Source organism: Columba livia, chromosome 10 (genome assembly GCF_036013475.1).
Source record: "Columba livia isolate bColLiv1 breed racing homer chromosome 10, bColLiv1.pat.W.v2, whole genome shotgun sequence".
NCBI classification, from domain to species: Eukaryota; Metazoa; Chordata; class Aves; order Columbiformes; family Columbidae; genus Columba; species Columba livia.
The window spans coordinates 21,180,348-21,197,745 of record NC_088611.1 but is presented as its reverse complement, the minus strand read 5'-3'; positions in this window follow the sequence as shown (position 1 = coordinate 21,197,745).

The window sequence follows — 17,398 nt, the reverse complement described above, 5'->3', positions numbered from 1 at the left end:
GATGGGAACAACCCTCTGGAGCTCCTGTCTCCCCTGCCAATGCCGTCAAGGGCAGGAACCATAAGGAAGAAGTGATATAATGTGCTTGGACTCAGTGTAGCCTGAGCTGGGTCCAAATGAGCTGGGACTGCAGGTCCGTGTCCGGCCCCCGGGTGCCGCAGGATGGAAGGTTGATGTCAGTGTGAGCTGGAATGTTTGCGATGTGACGCTGGGACGGGTCCTGATTCACTATTCATCTCCTATTGTAATTTATCACCTTATAGTAATGTAAATATATCAGCGGGTTTAAGCACCATGGTGGCAAAAGCCAGTAAGGACCAAGAAGGGTCGTTTTGGTACAAGCTGAGAAGCCTGTAAATGAAATAAAAAGAAGTTTTAGCGTTCTGTGAAAGTGAAGCTTTCTGAGTTCAAGCAATTACACAACCAAACCATCCCGGTTTAGCAAACATTACCTAAAGGTAAGTACGTTTAGCAGCGTATTTTCTTTCAGGCCGTGGAAAGTGGGAACATGAGCCGCGTGTCTGATGCGATCTCTGTACCGACGGGTTTGAAACGCTGGCTCCGCTCTGAAACATCATTCCTTTTACCGTGGGCTTTTTAAAAAAAGTATATTATTGCTGCTAATGTTATGTGTATGTATTTTAAAAGTAATTTCCCCGGACTCCAATAAAACGTTCCAACAGAGTTTTGTTCTCTAAACAATTTTAACCTGCGTTTCGCCTTTTGGGGGGTACTTTTGGCCCCCAGGCAATGCAGAAGAAAAATTGCTGGCTAAGTAACACCAGATGCAGGAGAGACTGCGGCCGCTAGAGAGCTCCCAGATGAGAAGGCCTTTCAGACTGAAATACAAATATGTTTTGTAATGAAAGCAGAAACCCCCTTTTGCTCTAAGACACAGGGGCCAGCCGTGAAACACAGGGGTTTCTTGCTCGTGCTTCAGCAAGAGATGTCATTATCCGTGATTACATTTTTCATACTTCATTTCAAAAGCCCCAAAGCCGCCTGCCCTCCAGAGCAAGGTTTGATAAATTATCCCAAACGTCGGCCTTGAAGTCAAGTCCCAGAGCGGGGCTGGTCGGGTGGGCGAGGAGCCGTCGCAGCCCCTCGGCAGCGGTGTCTGCGTGGGGATCGCGTGTCGGCCGCCGAAGCCCCGGGGACACCGGGTGTCACCTGGAATTACAGCTCTGCGGTCAATCGGAGGCTCCTGCGCTGGGGAAAAAGGGCAGGGGGCACCTCTCCCCTCCCCCCGCCGCGCTCAGGCTCCTCTTTCGCTGAGGCTGCTGCTTTTGGGGACAAAAAGTCACTTTTTGCATCACTGGGGTGTCACTGGAGGGAACTGGCCAAGGCATGTGGGGACGGTGCTTTGGGCATCACCTGGGCAGGAGGAGATGCTGGTGACGTGCCTCAAGTTGTGCCAGGGAAGGTTCAGATTGGATATTAGGAAAAAATTATTCACAGAATTGCTGTGGGGCATTGGAACAGGCTGCCCAGGGCAGTGCTGGAGTCACCATCCCTGGAGGGTTGGACAGACGGACATGAAGTTCTCAGGGACATGGGGCAGTGCCAGGGGTGGGGTAACAGTTGGACTTGATGATCTTGAGGGTCTCTTCCAACCAAAATGATTCTGTGATTCTATGCTGGGCCTATGAGCAAACCCCCACTGCAGCCTGGCCCTGCTACCTTCCCGCCAGCCCTGTGACATGCTCCTGTCCCTTATGTGTGGCCTGTCCTCCTGTGCACCTGTCCCCGTCCTCTACTGCCACCGCAGCCAGGCGAGAGGGCGCGTGTGACAGCAGCTCCGACCGATGGGTTTCATACCGAGCTGTGATTTCATGCCTAACAAGTCGTGTTTGAAGAAGGCTTTGCCAAGTCCAGACCTGTTTTAGTTTCCCAGGGGTCAGGAGCCCAAATTTCCCATCTGCCACCTCTGAACAGTCTACACAGGGCATGTGTGGTGACTAAACAGGACAGCAAACCCACAGCAGGGGACAGGGGACAGAAAGCAGCGCCTTGAAATGCTGAAAGCGTTTCCATCGCTGCACAGTTGTACAGCAGAGAAGTGCAAGAGGAACATGGAGCTCAGGGTGGACATCATCACATAACTGTTTTACGCATCTTGCTGGAAATAGCAGCATTTTGAGCTGGTCCCACCCTGTCCTGTGCATTGTGGTGGGGGGGCTGGCACCGGTGCACAATGAGCTAGAAACCCAGTAGGCTGTGAGGAGCACGCAGAGGCTCTTCTTCCCTCTGCTCTTGCACAAGCAAATGCCCCTTCATCTTGAGCTGGGCCACCAAGCCCTGTCCCCGTCCCCAGGAACACCCTCTGGTCAGAGCAAGGAGGAGGTGGGTGCCCGGGACCGGCACGGCCAGGCAGGGCTGGCTGGGGGCTCCTGGCAGCAGCTCCAGGAGGTTTTAGGGCAGCTCTTGGTTTCTCCTCTTGCAGAAGCCATTTCCACCCGTGCAGTTTCCCAAGGGTTTGGTGAGAAAGGGAAAAACAAAAAAATGCTGTCAAAGGTTTTCCCCTTCCCAGGCATAAGCCCCAGGGTCTCCAGTGGGGATTCGGCAGCCACAGGAATGTGTGGGAATGCGGGAGGTTTTGGGACAGGGCTCGAGGGGTTTAAGTTGTTCAGAAGAAGAACTCACCCCCAAGTCTTGGAGCAAAACCACCCACACCGACCCCCTCCACATCCCAGTTTGGCTCAGGTGCGTGTCCTCACCTTCAGCAGCCTGGCACGAGCGTGTGCCAACGTCCCCAGCCTGGCACAAGGGTTTGCCAATGTCCCCATCCTGGCACAAGGCTGTGCCAGTGTCCCCAGGCAGGGATGAGCACCACGGCACAGCTGCCGATGCTTCACCTTCCAGGGCGTGAAGGAGTTAAAGTTTTCAGATGGAAAACGCACTGAAGATCAAACCAGCAGCCTGGTGACCTCCCGCTGCTGGGACATTGCAGCTCCCCAGCCCAGCCCGGCAGTTCCATCCATCGGTCGGTCGGGCGGCAGGAGCAGCAGCCGGTAGGTGCGAGGGGTGACAGGGCTGGGGACCCCGCGGGCCCCCGGGTGGTGGCAGGGGGCGATGGGGCGATGGTCCGGGGGATGGAGGTTGGGGAGGGTTGGCCCTGATCCACTTTTGGAAAAGCGGTTGCTCAAACCAGCTGGTCCTGGTAACGCCGGGGAAGGGCGATTTCTTGCTTTGTGGGACGCTCATGGGTCCTGAGGCTTCGGGAACAACATGGGTTAGTAACCGAACTCCTTGCACCCCGCAAGGGATGATTTGTGGGTTTATTTCTTCCATATGATGCCCATATTCTTTAATCCTGTCTCTTGATGACGAACAGCTATTTACCAAAAAGTGCATAAACTATGGGATGTCACTTTACAGTTTCAAAAGAACAAAAGGTCTTCTCGGTGTAAGTGGAAATTGGTGTGGGTTGTGTTTCTTTTTCTTCTTATTTCTTTTTCTTCTTTTTTTTTTACATAGAGCTGAAATCCCCATAGTCTGATTCTAAGCAATATCAGGTATAGGCTGCTGTGCTAAGTCTGTGTTGTCTCCCTGGCTCTTTGGTTTATTGAGTGATAGCAACCACTCCCTGGTTCAAAGACACTGCATCAGGGATTCGGGTGTTTATTTTGCAGTGTTAAAGTGGTGTAGTCCTACCTAAGGATTTGCATAAACATTTATTTTATTGTTTACGTTGTAAAATGTAATCATTTTACACGATATTAATAATTCCTCTGGATCAGAAATCGAGGCTGAATCACAAGTTGTGATAATTTCTGGCAAGGAAACGAGGATTACAGTTAGTTCAAAGGAAAACAAGGAGAATCGCTTCCCTATAAAATTAAAGCTGAAGCAGTATATTGCTCCACTTGCCCCATGAATACCCTCAACCCTACATGATTTTCCTTAGAAAGAAACTAGAAAACATGTTTCCTTAAGCTCTGGGACTCTTTTTTAAGCGGGGATGTCTCGGGCCGGTGTGCGCAGGAGGCTGCCGGGCGGACGGCTGCTGGGAGGCAGTTCCTGACCCGGTGAATGGATTTGCAATCACCGTGTTTCTGAGTCGGAAAAGCTCAAATTGCTCTTTACTGGCCTTGCAGTCGCTACAACCTGATTCCCTCAAGGTACTTGCTGGCCAGAGATGTGGCTCTTGATTGCAGAAATGCAGGTCTGGTAACTGCGCTTGATTTATTCTTCCTATCGCGGAGAACAAGTCAGTGTTATTCTTCGGAAGCGTGAACGCCTCCAAATGCTGATGTGTGCGGAGAAAGAAAACAGCAATTTTTACCGTGTTCTTAACAACTCCCGCAGGAATGTGCTTTGCAGCGAGCGCAGCCTGCGAGTGCCCCTGCCCTGGCGCCTTCCCCAGGGGCTGCGGCACCGCTGGGGACCCCTCAGCACCCGAAAACCGGGCAGAAGAAACAACAACAGGAGGGGCGAGAGGAGGCTGGGGGTGCGTTAAGAGAGGGGCTCCAAAAAGCCATTAGTGGGAATGCAGTGGGGAGCCCTGCTCATGGGCACCCAGAGCCAGGCTGCTGCGGCTCGGTGAGGTGATAGGGACTTTGGGGACACCTCCTGGGGCCAGGGAGCATCTGATGGAGGTGACATCGATGGGTTCCTGGTGTTTCATCTCTTAGGACAGCTGGGAAGGGATGCTGGATGGCTTTTGCCATGCGCCTGGTTGGCTCGACACCCGCATGTGACAGTGGGTTCGTCCCCGTCTGTCTGTCTGTCCCTCCTTGTCCATGACTGAGGTCGCAGGGAAAACGCCCGTAGGCAGAGGGTGTCATATCCAAGAGGAACAGAACCTGCCTGGGCTGGTGGCGTTTATTGAGCAGGGACTCGGTGCTACTCCCTTTCAAGTGGATAATTAAACTCCCACTGATGTTTCTCATTTACTTATGACTGTCTGTGGACTCTGGACGGCGGGTGCGGGGGGGACACGGTGCAGAGGACTCTGCTGTATCCTGTTTTTGTCAAGGGCTTTTCCTCTTAGTGCTTGTAGTGAAAACAAACATGTGGGAGAACAATGGGACTGGTTTTTTCTGTTTTCCTCTACATTCTTCAATACAATAAAAAAGCCTATTAAAGAAAGCGTGTTAACAAAAAAGGGATCCTTATATGTTAACGAGGAAAATCAGGGTAGCTATGCGAACATGCAATCAGAAAGGTCATTCGCCTTCCTGATCTCAGCCCGTATTTTTGCGTTTGAAAGGCTGTTCATCAAATACCTTGTGAAAACAGGGCACCGGCGAAGCAGAACAACGCCCGTGCCATAAAGCTGTTATCGGTACAACAGGAGGGGCAGCTTCACACCCCAGAGGAGCTGCAGCCTCTGAGCCAGCGCCGCAGCGGAGCGGAGGGCAGCCCGCAGGGTTTCCTTCCTTCAGATAAACCTGGAGGTATTTCGTTTGTTGTGTCTAAAATACGTTGAAATAATAATTCCAGTTGCTGCAGAAAATGAAAGTAATAGTAAGACGTTGATTCTTTTTAGGAGTAAAGCTTGCGATCTCTGTTCATAGGACAAGTTGCCCCGGAGGGAAATGTGAGATCAGGGATGAGGTACAATATGGCAGGCGGGACAGCCACCTTAAATTGCTTCTGTTTAAATTAGGTGTGGTTTAGAGAGACACTTGTTGATTTTTCCATGTGAGAGGCAGAGGATTTACCCCAGCGGGTGGGTGATCTGCCCAGGGGGTTGTGGAGTCTCCTTCTCTGCAGACATTCCAACCCGCCTGGACACCTTCCTGTGTAACCTCATCTGGGTGTTCCTGCTCCATGGGGGGATTGCACTGGATGAGCTTCCCAGGTCCCTTCCAGTCCCTAACATCCTATGATTCTATCTGCCGCAGCAGATGGATAAGGGCACAGTGAGTTGTTCGTGGGGTCAGGTTGCTCCTGTTAGAAGGTCCATTTCCCCGCTCGCCGCCACACGTGGTGCCAGCGGGTCCTGGTCCCCAGGGCGGGCGGACCCGTCGATGCTGACCTGGCTCATCCCCGCAGGTGCTGTGGCCGGGACCACGTCTGGCCGGGACCTGCCCAGCAGGCTCCAAAGCACCAGGTGGGTTTCCCGTCCTCCCCACTCTGTTCTCCTCGTCATTTCTGAGCGATGCAGGGTTCCAACAGGTTTGCTGCTAGGGGGTGAAACTATTCGTGCCGCTTACACCGTCCAATACTCTTCCGATAGTGAAACTTGCACTATAACCAGAAAAATATAAACCAAAATTCTCTCATAAAATGCGTCGCACCCGTGGCTCTCCAGATATTACGGACTTAGCTTTGCTTTCTGATTGTTTTGTTTCTGTTGAGATCAAAGTGCTTTGTGAAACCAATATGAATTTGAAGGGATTATTTGAAGGGTGGGAGAAAGAAATAAGGTGCAGCAATGTCAAAATACTGCATCCAGAGTTATTTGAGGTGTAACATTTCAGATTGATTTTGAAGCAACATATGCTTTCAAGAATTGGTTTTGCTTTTATTCTGTTCTAACACATAACGCAAGTCGAAAGGAAAAGTTTTGAAGTGCCTGGGACTGGGGGGAGCAGCTTTTTACCATCCTCAGAACCGTACGCATTGGGGTTTGGGCTCTGACTCAGAACGATGCTAAAGGTAAAAATCCTTTCAAAACAGGGCTCAACCTTTCTCACAGCTCTCTTCATAAAAAGCTGAATGCTGAAGTGATAATATTCGGAACAAAGAACACTTAGTAAAAACATTTAATTTATACTAAATAAATTACATTTAGTTTTCCAGTCCCGTTATTGGTGACAGCTCATGCGGCCTGAACCCTTCCCCTGTAATGCACCAGAACGAAGCAAATATACATTGTTGGGAAAAATGCCCTGTCTTTTGTCAAAGAGCCCAACTGCTGTCAGCAAACATATTGTGGGAATATGAAACTGGAAACAAACAGATCATTAGAGGGTGAGTTAAGGTTTTGTGATTTAATTCTAAGCATGTTGAGTGAGGGAACCAGAGATGTGCGATGCCAAGAAAACTGCACCAGAAGGGGGTTTTGTTCTAATGTAAGTCGGTATTTTTATTGAATACAAAGTGCTTTGGGTGACAAAGATGGGTACATATGGAAAATATGAAGTTCCGTTTGTTCTGGAGAATTATGAAGATCCCTTGATTAGAAGTAATGTTGGGCCAATGCAAGTTTTACGTTCTTTCCTTTGTGGAAATTAGTCATCCATTTACAGAGCTTTATTAACAAGGTACAATAATTTTCCACTGTCGAGAACGTACATGGAGACCTCTGCTTGCACAGAACGCGGTGACTTGGGCTTGTGCGGTCATGTCTCTGGCTGGATTCATCTATGCTTTGTCCTGTTGCAACTGTAACGGGGTTGAGAAAACACGATGACTTTGTTGTTTAGAGCATCCTCGGTGGGAAGAGCCTGCGCCGGGGTCGCGGTGCTGCCCACCCCGCTCCCGCTTGGGCTGAGGAGCATCGGGAAGCCAGAGGAGCTCTTTGGAGGTCTCCTGAGAGGACTTGGAAATCGTGTGTGGAGTCCTGAAAGGGCCGGGCCATTCCCAGCAGTTTAGAGAAAGGCGGTCGGAGGCAGCGCTGGGAGCCCCGGGGAGGGAGGGAGCCGGACCCTGTCCCCAACGCGAGATGCTGCATCCCCCGGGCTGGACCAAGCGCCTGCGACCGGGCTGGTGGCTCTTCTGGGCTTTCGCTCCTGTGCCGCGTCTCACGGGTCCCTCCCACGAGTGCAGACACAGAACAGCGGATGTCCCGGTCTGCCCCAGCTCCTGCTCTGCGGGGACAGTCACACAGCAGGCGGGCTCCTTGTGTATTTTGGCAGATGCTGGAGCTTTGCTCTCTCAGGGAGAAGTTGCTTTGGTCTCTCCCCTTCCTATAGTCAGGCAGCTACCGTCTTGGCCCTGTAGCTGTTCCCATGGCAGCCTGAGCTGCCCCGTTGTGCTGAAGAGAAGGTGAGGGAGCTGCAGGACATCTCCACCTCAGAGTGCGCCACCCAGCCCACGGGGACATGGAGGTCTTGCAAGCTGCTCCGCCGTCCATGGCCTCTCCTCAGAGGGCTTTCTTCAGGAAACAGCAGCTCTGGGCACCTCTGCCGGTAGCGGTTTCCTGCGCAGTGCCACGTAACGAAAACTGAAAATCCCCTGAGATGGTCAACTGTGTCACCTGCTGCCTCCCCTCCACCACAGCGCAAGCACGTCCTGCTTTTCCCTAAAATCCAAGGGTCTGCTTCCTGCGGTGCTCTGAGCATCCCTCCTGCACCATTAACCCAAACACAAATAGGGTATGAGAAGAGAGGGGAGAAAAACATTCATTTTCCAAAATCTTTGACAAGGTAGCAGAACACTTCTCTTCCTCAGGAGCAAGAAGATGCTTTTATTGCAGCAAATGCCCCTGCAAAGCTGGTCCCAGCCCCATGAGCTGCCTGTGGCCAGGGACACCCTCCCTGGGGAGGCCATGGAGATCAAACCTGGAGGGGGCTTCAGCCGCCCCGCCGCTCGTGGTCCCCTCGCTGCCACACGCCGGAGGCTTTCCCGGTGCCAAGAGCGCATCTTCCCTCACCCACCCTCCGCGGTGCCTTCGTGCTTCCACTTATTTCAATAGCGAGTTTTATATGCTGTTAATTTTACAGCGAGGCAGAGGTTGATCAATGCTTTCTGCTATTTCCTGCCTTCTCTCACAACTCTGGTTCAAATTGTTCTGAACAAACCCACCCCCTCTCCGACAGCCCAGCCCAGTGAGTCCAGCCTGGCGCTCGGGGTGCTGGTGACGGGGGATGCACCAATGCTCAGCTCAGGGACACGGAGCAGCTTTTCCTGCCCTTCCTTTCTGCCCGGGGGGGGCAGCAAGGCAGGAGGGGGCTGCGAGAGCGCGGGAGCACCGTGTTGGGCTGTGGTGAGGAGACAGCAGGTGATAGCATCAGAAAATCTGCCCGTTGGGATGCGAGGCTGCGTTCAGAAGTGGTAATGGCCGGGATAATGTGTTGTTTATTGCAAACAGGCATCTGCAGCGGCCTCGAAGGTCTGGATGTCCGACCGCCCTGCTACACACATCAAAACCCCTGTTATGAATTTCAGCCCCAAATTCAGCCTCCGAAGCCAAACAGTGATGGTATCACATTCGCTTTTCATTTCTGCGTGGGCACCGTGCCCGCGCAGTTATAACACAGCTGATTCTGATTTTCATATAGTTCATTGTTTACTTATGACTTACTATAAAGTTGAGCATGTCTTATTTATGAGCAGCCATGAAGCTATGGGATTTCATCCACTGGGTGATGACTCATTCATTGGGTTGGACCGTTTAGCTCCTAATACGTGATGTATTTTGGACTATTGGATGAACAGTATTTCTGCGTGAGCCCAAATTAAACGCGGTGAATGGAAATAATTAGTTATTTGTTTTTAAAATCATGTTTATAGCTGGGTTTGTGCTGGTTCAGCTCCCGGGTCGCTCCACCGATGTGCGTTAGGGCAGGACGCGTGGCCGTACAGCGGCGGTGCAGAGGTGATGAGCAGCGTTTCAGGGTCAGATGTCTAAACACGTCAGGGGTGATTCTGCTTCGTTTCTCTTGCACAAGGAAAAGCTTTGCAGTGCTGGAGCATTCAATACTTTCTATGAACTTTAATGACTGCGACATTTCGTGTGCTTCTGCAAACAATTTGAGAAACTAATTTGTAAAATCACTCATAAAAATCTCATGTTCTTTTTGTAATAATAAAGCTCCTTGGCTGGAAAATGAAATGCAGATCTTCAGAGGGAGCAGCTCAGCAGGGGAGTGCTTTAGCTGCTCTTGTCTCAGGCATCGCTCCCCTCCCTGGGTGCGTCATGCCCAGTGAGTTCAGCAGGCAGGATTCATGCACAGTCAGAACTATCGCCCCGGGTAACGCTCAAATACGTAATGAAAAGGTTTTTAAAACCTTTTCCCCCTCAGCTCTCATGGCTGGGACAGGTACCCCGGGAAACATTGGAGTAACCGTCGCAGCAAGCAATTGTTGAGCATTACAAGCTTTTCGCAGGCGGGAGCCCCCTCCAGCAGAAATTTCTGCCTCCATTTCATGGGGAGCGATGCTTCCCAGGGCTGGCGGCTGGCTGGGAGGCAGTGGCAGGGCGCGGGGGGGACTCGCCATGACATAACCGCATTCCTGCGGCATTAGGAGATATTCCCAGGCCGCGGCAGGGGCAGCACATCCCCTTCCCTGTGAACTATGATCCCCTTTCCACGAACTGTTATTGCCTTCCCTACGAGCGACCATTCCCTTCGCTTCCCTGCCTCCCACCCAGCGCAGCTCTTGGGGCTTGGGGACTGTGAGCGAACCCTTTGCGTGCACCAGATTTACGTGATTTCCCTGCTGTGGCTTTGCGGGGTTCTTTTGTTCTTTTTTTTTTTCTTTTACCAAAACATGTATTTTTATCAAGATACGTTTTTATCAAGTTAAACTAACACCTCGTGTTGCTGGTGCCGCGCTGGCCGGGCGGTACCGCAGTGTCCCCGGCCGGGCGGGTGGCGGTAGGTGGCAGCATCGGCAAGTGTTCAACAGCGGGGGGGACCGGGATCGTTCCCTGCCCCAGCCAGGCCCGGCTCACCCGGGGCCACCAAAGTGATCGGGGATGCAGCAGCTCTGCTATGGGAACAGGCTGAGAGAGCTGGGGTGTTCAGCTGGAGAAGAGAAGCTCCGGGGAGACCTTATTGCACCTTTCAGTGCTTAAAAGGGGCCGATAAGAAAGATGGGGACAGACTTTTGAGCAGGTCCTGTTGTGATAGGACAAGGGGTGATGGTTTTAAACTAAAGGAGGCAGATTCAGGCTGGACATGAGGAAGGAATTGTTGCCCTGAGGGTGGTGAGAGCCTGGCCTAGGTTGGCCAGAGAGGTGGTAGATGAACCATCCCTGGAGACATCCCAGGCCAGGCTGGACGGGGCTCTGAGCAACCTGAGCTGGTGAAGATGTCCCTGCTCATGGCAGGGGGGGCACTGGGGGAGCTGGGAAGGTCCCTTCAACCCAACCTATTCCATGATTCTATGATATAGATACAGCAGCCTCAGGTAAGTGGCTTTATCTGAACAGCTGTGCTGATAACGTGGGTCGCAGCAGGTTGGAGGTGATCCAGCTGGGGCTGGATGCTACGTGGGAGCCCCACAGGGGCCTGGCAGTGGGACCCCACCGGTGCCGGGCAGGGCTGCAGGAGCCTTGCAAAGCGCTGGTTGTCACTGTCGCCCTCCCAGAGGCACTGGCTGCTGGAGGGGGCACAGCAGGGCGGCCTCCCCAGCACCTCCCATGGCCCTTGTTTGCTTTTGGCCTCTCTGAGGCTCGAGCCTGGGGAGGGAGGTGGCAGCAGCTCCTCTGGGGACCAGGAACCTGGTTTCCAACACACACCAGCAGGGCCAGGCGTCCCCACAAGGAGCCCTCTTCTCTGGCTGTCCTCATGGCAATCGTCTTCTCTTTTTTGTTGAACTTTGTATGTAAAAGTTTTCCTCTGTTCTGCATGGACTTTGATCCTTTTGGCAGCAGCCATGGCTGGCTGGCAAGTTCCTGGTATGACTGTGTCTTAAAGCATCGAGCTAATTGGGGTGTGCGCCAGCACACCTGCGTTATCTCTGTCAATGGGAGCAGGAGCTGGGAAGAATCCACAGCAAGAGCCCTCGCTCCGGTGAGAAAAGCACAAAACTGGCTGTTAACACACTGATGCTACTGGGCTGGCATGGGTACGGTGATACTGGGAGCTCTGGCAGGCACAATGAGGTCTCCCTGGAGCTTCTCCAGCAGAACACCCCAGCTCTCTCAGCCTGTCCCCATAGCAGAGCTGTTCCAGCCTCGGATCATTTCTGTGGCCCTATATCTCAGTCTTCCTCTCCCTTCTCTAACAGCACTGTTGCAGCAGTGGGGCAGCTGGGACTAAGGCATGGTGACCACCTTCAAGAAGGGTCTCAAGCCGTTCCTCAGCACTGTTGTCCCGTCACGTTTGGCTCTTGCTCACTCTGATCAGCAGAACTGGGCTTCATGGGGCTCCTTTTTTCCCCCTCTGTCATACCAGCCTCTCTGCTGGTGTTTTACCTGCGGGGAGCCACAACCCGTTGACAAAGACGAGGTTCCTCGCTGGGAGCTCTGCACCAGGTGGCTGACGCGAAGTACAGTGCCAGCTCCCGCACTGTGGCTGCATCGCCCTTTGAAATGCACTCTTCTTTGATTGAAAAGGATCTATTTTTACTTTTCAGTCCTTTTCAATCAGCCAGCGTGTGGCCGGGTTCATTCTTGATATTATCTGCCTTTTCGTGTCTCTGTCAGGCACACGAGCAGCAAATGGCACCAGCTGCCCAGGTGTCTCACCAGGAACGCCTTTCCGATGCCATCTTCTCCCAGTAGCATACTGGTTACTGCTATTTTTTTTTAAGCTGGTGATTTTGGAGCTGCTCCTCAAAATTCGGGAATCACTGCTGCAAGACAAGCAGAAACACGGGAATTACAAGTTCTGCCCTACAGGACAAGGGCAGAGTCAGAGCAGAGCAGGGGTCCCTATGAGCAAATCCCACAGTTTTTAGGAAAAGTTCACACCCGGAAAAGCCCCTAGGAACAGGTAAGGCACAGATGGTGCCGTGGCGATGGGTGATCTGCTCAGCTTTCTTCCTGCCCTGTTTTCTCCCATCTAGGGGCTCCAGTTTCTCCTCTCAAACCCCGTGGAGACGTCCCTGGACACCCAGACCCCGTTGCTGCTGCCAGGACACACAAGCCAGGGTTTCCCGAGCTGCCACCCTGGGGTGGCGTCTCCCATTATTTTCTGGGACAGCAGTAACACCCTGTCCTTTACCCCGGCTGGTGCTTCTTACACCCGCCTCCGCCTTTCCTCCCGGCGCGGTGTTGCTGGGCAGAGCTCAGCCGCGGGACATTGTTTATGCGGCAATATATTAACAGCAGAACTGACAACTGCGCGGGGGCGACGGTGCCTTGAGGCTGGTGACTGTTGGCCAGGTCCAAGCGCCTTTTTTCCACCCTTTATTATTCCTCATTCTCACCCAAATCAATGTGATGCTGCCCGCAGAGGCCTCTGCCATTCCTTCTGGCTCTGCAGCATGTTTGGAGGGTTAGCTCACTTTCCAGCAGAGAAATGCCCCCAAATATATGGCCTCACATATACAAGCTTTTATGGAGGAAGTTAAATGCTCTGATTGCTTGGCTGGATCAGGCCCAGGCTGCCAGCACCGGGCTGAGCAGCACAACAATGCACGGCCCTTGTCTCCTGTGCGCCAGCCAAGGCTTATCAGCCCGCGGAGGGGCTAATGACATTGATTGCAAAATGAGTCAGTGAAGGCTTCTTATGCAAGATTTCTGTCTGGGAATATTTTTGTGAGAAATGTTTAAAAAAAAAAAGAAAGGGGAGTGACTTCAGCCTTTTGCAGAAATCAAATCCATTTAAAGGGTTGGGGTGTTGTTTTTGGTGGATTATTCACCATCATGAGAACGCCGCAATGGGGACAATGGGTGCGAGCACTGTGCAGCATCGTGCTTTTCTCCTGAACCGGTGGGATGTGCACGTTGTCACTTTGTGTGTGTTGTCACTCTGTGCGCGTTGTCACTTTGTGTGTGTTGTCACTCTGTGTGTGTTGTCACTCTGTGTGTGTTGTCACTCTGTGTGTTGTCTCTGTGTGTGTATTGTCACTCTGTGTGTGTTGTCACTCTGTGTGTATTGTCACTCTGTGTGTTGTCTCTGTGTGCGTGTTGTCACTCTGTGTGTGTTGTCACTCTGTGTGTTGTCTCTCTGTGCCTGTTGTCCCCCTGTGCCTGCTGTCACTTGTGCATCGGCATTCACATCCGCGCGGCCCAGCGACCTCCCCCGTTGGCTGCACGTAGGTCAACAGTTCTGTTTATGTCACGCAAAAGGGTTTTGGTTTGTTTGGAAAATATACGCTGGTTCCCCTGGAAAGCGTTCCTTCCCATGGTTCGTGCAGCTGTCCCGAGGAGGAGCTTGGCCACCCCTCTGTGGTCAAACACGACTATTCATCTGCACCCCAGGTTAAAACAACCCCCAAGGAGTAACCAGGAACACCTGGGATTTCATGCAGCCCATGAGCTCTGGCAGATGTGAGATGTTTTATTCTGATTTCAGACCGCCACCCCTGCAAACCCCAACTCGTGGAGTAAAAGCATAAGAAAAGAAGCTCAAACTCCAAGAAAAATGGGCACAGCGTTGTAGGAAGGGAGCCCTGGTTGCTCTGGATGCAAACACAAGCAGTAGGTAAAGCTGGAAGCGAGCAGAGCAAATGCCTCATGAGGCCCGTGCCTGCAGTATCTGATCGGGGCAGGAAGCCGCGATTAGCTGCACACTGGAGCATTGTGTGGCTTTGTGTCGGATCTGACTTCCCAGGTCGTGAAGTCAGATCCTGAGTTATTTTAAAAATGCCTTGCTATTTCAAATGATTTTTTAACTTTGTGTTTGATATGTCGAGTCGTGTTTGTTCGGGTAAACCGCGTTTGGCCATCGCCGCGGCGCTGGTGCTCGGTGCAGAGCGGGTGCTGCCGTGGGGGGTCTGCACCGTTGGGCATCGTCCGCACCGCCGGGCATCGTCCACAGGCACCAGCACTACTTTTATGTGGATTTTGCAAAGAAAGAGGTGCCTATCCATGGTTGCGAGTATACATTCCTCACTTAAAACCGTCTGCATGAATTAGATGTAAAATTAAACACCCTGCAGCTGTTTGTCAACCAGAAGAATACATGACTGTAGAAAAATAGGTGAACCTTGAAAAACAGATGAACTTTGCAGCATTTCCATAGGAACAAGCAGCGAGGGTATTCTGGGCAAAGAAATGAGGGGAATTCCTCGGAATGCCCTGTCCTTGCTCCTCCAGTATGGATTCCTAAATGGGTTCCAGTTTGGTTGTCCTCCCCATGTCAGCTGCCGCAGGACAGCAAACGGCAGGAGCAGCTTTGCTCTTGGGCCGTTTACAGCCCGTGTCAAAGCCTGAGCTTTAAATTCCAGCTGCGAGTCCCTCCAGGATCCAAAGCAACAGCAGCACTGTGAGTTCTGGCGAAGCACCGTGTTTGCCAGATGGATGGCTGCTTCTGGCACCGGTTTCGGCTTCTGGATACATACATAATACAGCAAGACATATATATACACACATATAATGCAGCAAGACCTCTATATACAGAAGAAAAATTATGTTCTTCCAGACACAGATGGAAAAAATGCCCCAGACACAACTGCAACTACAAGCAAATGTTGCCTAAATAGACTTTTGAATGATAAATTTAAATACAAATTCCAGGACAGAGTCTTGTGTTTTTCAATGTATTTCAATGTATTTTTATGCCTAAAGACATCGCTCTGTCCAATTTGGACTGAACTGCTGCTGCATGCTCTCGTATCACTGACTTCCCCAGACAACAGAGGTAGGAGGGAAAAGAAGGTGGAAAAACTCAGAACAAGTTGTATCAAACAACCTCGCCAATATTTGTGTCATGCAGAGCTCCTTTGCCTTCTATAGAGCTGCTGAATAAGGAAAACACAACCCATGACGCAATCCATTGAATTCATGCTTTGACTTGAACGACTTGTCTCGGTTTTGCTTCGCTTGGTAGGGATCACGGTAACGAAAGGAGAGGCTTAATGACTACTTGATCAATCGAGAAGAAACGCTTCTATTGTCTTTTAAAACTCAACAAATAGTGTACCGGGAGAAGAAAATGTGCGGTGTGTTTGGAAATGTGACGTGGGAGAGCGGGTGCTGCTCCCGGGTCCCGGCTGTGCCAGCATCGGTGCCGCCGGCTGCGCAGAAATGCCATTTATGGTCACTTAGTCATGAAATCCCAGCGAGTTACGGTGTCCGCAGCTTCTGAGAAACCAAACCTTTGACTGCTTTGAGTCTCGGCTTCTTTGTCTGCAGCGTCCCTGGCTGAGTGCTGGATTAGCAGCCCAGTCTCCCCGCGGCGCTGCGGGGATTAGCATCTGCACAGTGTTTTCAATGTGCTATAATTTATTTTATGGCATTTGTTGCACACGGCTTTTGTTGCAGCGCATAATGCTTTCCTGTGTTTGGATAAGGCTATTATGTGCCAAAAACTTATAAATCTTTAAAATCTCCTGATAAATTTCTGATGCTGGCTGAGTGCTGTAGCCCATGCCCCAGTTACTCCCTTTCCAAGCCATTGCCCTGACAACTCCTGAGCTTCGCTAACCCTGGGGTACGAACCCTCAGGTGCTGTGGCTTTGACAGAAGCTTTTGGGAAGGATGGAGGCATCGAGCTGGCTTTTCACCATCCATTTCTGCTGAGATATGGCGCATCTTTAAAGTCATTCGTGTGGGGTTAGTTGTAGTCTGGGAAAAAATCAGTGCTCCTCGTGTATTAGCAGCACCACTGAAATCTTTAAAGGATGACGTTTCCAGTTGTCTAGATCCTCAGAGAGGCAAGAACTGAACCACAATCTGCCGGTCGTAGAGAAAAGCCCTTCCACCTGCGAAGCCTCAGCCCTGAACGGCTGGTTCCTGCTCTAAGCAAACTGTGCAGATGTTGGATTAACATTTGATATTCGTGCAGATGTTGGATTAACATTTGATATTAATTCCAATTCTTCTGCATTCATGAAGAAAGAGAGCTGTTGCTGAATAACGCATCGAGCGGGGAACACGTACGGCGTCCCAAATGTCCTGGATCACTCATAAATAGCCCGTGATTTGAAGGAATCCAAGAACATATCATCACATGAGCCCCTGATAAAGCTGATTAGCCCGGACAGCCCTCAGCTTCGTTAGTCACCGCGTCATGTGCTGCCTGGCCAGTGATGTCAGCGGGGGCCCGCGCCGTCGCTCCCCACACCCGCCTGCTTTTGCAAGCCCGGCTTAACCAGACCTTTCCTGAGTGAAAAGGCCAGTGGTTGGAGCTGCTCCTTCCCCTTAGTGTGGGGATGCTCCAAAAAACTAACGGCGATGTCCACTGTTGAGCCACACAGTCCCCTCCCAGGGCCACAAAAGTGTGATAAGTAGTCTGGGCTGAGGTTAAATTTCCATCAAAGATTATCACAGAGTCCGGCAAGAGCAGCAAGACCTGTAAAGGCCACCCGACATTTACCTTTACAGTTTAAACTGTGCTCCTATTTTTTCTCCCGCCTCCAAAGCAACTCCATGCAAATCCACAGAGCCTGATACTGGTTTGAGAGACATGCTTCAATGTCTTCTTGCTAAAAACAACCCAGATGCCACTACCATCCATTCCAGTTGTCAAATGCAAAATATTCTGAGCAGTTCTGTGATAGAACAGTAAGTATGTGGCAGGGGAAGACCTCTGCTGCTGAATAAACAGAGTCTTTTTAAGCCCAGCCTTGCAGCAAATTATCAAAAAGAGGGAGGAAGAGTATTTTTAAAGCAGTGGAAAGAAAAAAATCAATGCTATTTTTGCAACTGCTCATAGAGAACCAAGAG